We start from the raw sequence: 4000 nt of genomic DNA on the forward strand, positions 1-4000 counted from the left end.
TTGGCAGAAGATCGATAATCTTCGCCCATTAGACCCATCCGGTAGTTGAGAGAGTTTGGTCAAGCTAAAGACCCTAAACAAGCGCTCCCGGGAGGCAACCCGAGTTCTTAGGTTAGTTTTCTTTCTTTTCTGTTTATTTTTGCATCAGATACTGGTTTGTGTTTCTTATCACTAGGTTGAGTTCTAATGAGGAATTGAGGAGGCAAGGAAGCTAGCTATGCGATAGACGTAGGCAGACTTAAGTACGAATGAACGAACATCGCGAGTTAAGTATTCTTTTTCCTTCTTGATTTTCTTCTCTTTTGACTCATTTTATTGGTTGCCTCTACTAGACGAGAATTGACACTGAGGACAGCGTCCAGTTCAGTCTGGGGGAGTATTCGTCTAACGCCAAACCATATCCATATAGAGTAGTGTTGCATGCATTTTTCTATTTTATTTTCACTTTTTAGTTGCATGTGCATATAGGATGTTTTAGGATCATACAGTTTGTTGTTATTAGGGTTAGACACTTACATATAGTATTTAGTACATATAAGATCACGTGCATAAAACCCTTTTGAGTATTGATGTGATGATCTATGGCATGAGAGAGTAGAAACGTCTTGAAAACATTGTGATCCGTTGAACGTGGTTATGTTTTGTTGAATTGATTGCTTGACCTTTAGGATTGTCTAGAATGGATTGTGGGATAGAAATCGTTGGTTGGAACCCATGGGATCGATGTTGTCTAGCCAAGTAGAAAGGTTTCTATAGGAACTGTCCCCATGTTTGCTGAAATCGGTAAAGTCTATTATGAAATGCATCCTTATTTCTTCGTGTGCAGAAAAAGATATTAAGCATCTCGACACTTCGCTGTCATGATCTCATCAACGAAAATCATTCGAGGACATGAGTGCATCGATTAGATGGTTCGGGTCTAAGTTGTGGGTCGGGTCATCCAATGAATAAAATCGACAAAAAGAGCGATTATGAACCCTTCAACTTCAACGTCCTAGGAACCCGAGATGCTAGCAAAAGAAAAAAAAATCTAGCTAGATGAAAGAAAAAAAAAAGAGAAGGAGAAAAAGAATGAATACCAAAAGCGTAGACTAGATACGATTAGGTAGAATGGCGTGATAGGTTCGAGAAACATGCTTGGTGGATGATTGAAGTTCTTGGATGGTTCTGGGTAGCGGTATAGATCCCATAACTAGGAAAGACTTTCCTTTAGAGAGGGAGATCATACTAGACAGACTTGGTCATGGTTCACGGAGATCTAGGTCGGATAGAGGTTTCGTCCTCGATTATCATTTTGAGTTATGTCATTGTCTCGCCCTCCTTTCAGACTACTTTTCATGGAGTATTTGCTCGAGGACGAGCAAAGGTTTAAGTCTGGGAGAGTTTGATAACATGTATTTTGGTGATATTTTGGTATAAGATGTCTAGTGCATTTTACTCGGTTTTGCATATTTATAGGCATTCTAGAGTACATTTGGTCTCGATATTACTTGGTTTCTTTTTTTGGTGTCAAAACAGGTATTCATGCATAAAAGAGAGCAAAAAGAGTGGAAAACATGGACTACAGAACATCACAGATGAAATGAGAACATTTGGAGTTGTTCCGGGGAAAAACACGAAGCCTAAAAAGTCAGATATTGAAAGTCCAATAACTTCCACTATACAACTCCAAATTGTGCCTACCTCATTGGAAAGCTCTCTTCAATATCTACGCATAGACACCAAGATCGCACAAATCCGACATTGGAGCAAAACGTTATGAGCAAATCCGTCAAGCATGTTCCAGTTGAAGAATCGACACGGACCGTGTTGAATTTGACACGGCCGTGTCGTGTCTGTACTGAAAAAAGTGAAGTTTTGCTCAGAGAATTGACTCAAACCGTGCCGTCATTCGACACGGCCGTGTTGATTCAAACTCGCCCGTGTTCAGCCCATATCTAAAGTGCATATTTTTAACAGAGAATTGACACGAACCGTGTTGCATTCGACACGACCGTGTTGTATTACGGGAAAACTTCTTATTTTGCATCCGAACTTTTGTTTTCAGCAAAGGAAGAAGTCTAGCTGCCAAACAAATAAATAGAAGACGTCTTGGACTTCAGAAATCATCGAGAGATCACAGCAGAAGCCAGAGAACTCGAGAGAGAATCAAGACGGAGTTTTCCGGGAGCAGAGATTGAAGAATCGTCGTCGAGAGATCGCTGCGAGCCTTCTTTATCTGTTTCTATGTTTCTTCTTATTGATTTGAACTCGTTTGTTGTTATGGGTTGTGAGTAGTCGTCTCACTGTAGCTAGGGATTTAACCTTGTAGGGATTTGTTTGGTTTTTATTCTCCGAGACTACGTTATCGATACTCGTCGGTTTAATTGAATTGAGTTTATTGCTTTTAAACTTCTTGGCATGTTGATTGATTGATCTTAGATTCTAATTGACAACAAGAGTTGGAATTAGATTCGGAAATAATTCATTGAATGAATTGATTAAGACTATTGAGAGATAGGTTAATCGGTTTAGGAACTGTGATTCGTTAATGCGTATAATATTTTAATCTATTAGGTTGAAAGATCGATAGGTTAAATTATTGGATACTGGATTTAGGACTCTAGAGAGCCAAATATGATATTAGAACTTGAGATCCCCGATTAGAGTTCGATATTCGTAGATTCTCCATCCTTAGAAACAATCCCTGCGTGTTAAGGTTATCCCGAAGCTACGGTAGTTTAGTTATCTGATTTACTTAGTTTATTTATTGCTTTATTTTTTATATTCATATATTTTATCTGCTATTTGCTGATCTGATTTTTAGTCAAGTCTTATTCTTAAGCGTTAACTATTCCCTGTGTTCGACCCTAGTACTACAGTTGATCTGTATCCTTGCGGTATTCGTTGTATCTAGGTTTTTATTACTTGAATTTATTTAAACACCTAGATTTGCGTTATCAAAACACTAATCTACACCATTATTCATGAGAATTGAATCTCACAAACACAACTCAAAACCACTCACCTCGGATTTCTGCAAGGTGTGATTTTGTCCGAGCTTGTGCGAGCTCTAAAGGTCTTCTTACCCTCTGAAACTTCCCAGGAACCTCCTTGGGATGTCCCTCTTCGATTTTCCGAGCTCTCTTTACCTCAGTTCGTCCTCAATCTCTCTCCCTTTCTCCCTTTTCGAAAATCAGGAGTTTCAGTCGAGATGATTTTCTTCCTCTGTTTGACTCGATTTATCAGCTATTTCAGAGACCAAATCGACCAAAACGGGGGCCTGGGGGCCAGTCTGTGTCCGGCACTACACGGGAGTGGCGGCTGGTGGCGCGTGGGGACAGATTGTCGCGCAATAATCGCGGCCGAAAGGTGCCAGCTCGACAGATTTTTCTGTCATTGAGCCCAGACCGATCGGTCTGCACCCTGGTCCGATCGGTCTTGGCCGATTTTTCGTCTTTTTCTCCGTTTTCGCTGGACCGGTCGGTCTACCTCTGGACCGATCGGTCTAGACCATTTTTCATTCGTTTTTCCGACGTTTTTGGCGTGTTCTAGCCCTACTTGTCCCTTGGTTCGATGTTTATGCCAATTACCTTATATTTTAGACTTGTTTTACCCTATTTTATTCCCGAAATTAAATTAAATAAATTATTCGGAAATCGGGATATTACAGTACCTAAACATGTCTTTATAGTCTTTTTGTTATGTAAGACGTTTGATGCTATCAAAGTATGTCACTGCTCATGTCGGATACTATAGACATCTCAGGTTATAGGATCCAAAAGCAAACCATTACATGAGATTCAAGTAATGACTCATGTCCATATGATAATCTCATTCGGGTCATCAAATACTTCATTTCAAATAAGTACCCATGATCATCTACACGCCTCAAGTTAGTCTTAATATATCATTTTTTTCCACAATGTTTTGTAACTAGAGAGTTTATAACGAGTTGTATTTCATCATTCATCGAACATACCAAACAAATAATGAAATAAACATTTACTCATGCAACCAT

This window comes from Tarenaya hassleriana, unplaced genomic scaffold (genome assembly GCF_000463585.1).
Source record: "Tarenaya hassleriana unplaced genomic scaffold, ASM46358v1 Cleome38, whole genome shotgun sequence".
Taxonomy (NCBI): Eukaryota; Viridiplantae; Streptophyta; class Magnoliopsida; order Brassicales; family Cleomaceae; genus Tarenaya; species Tarenaya hassleriana.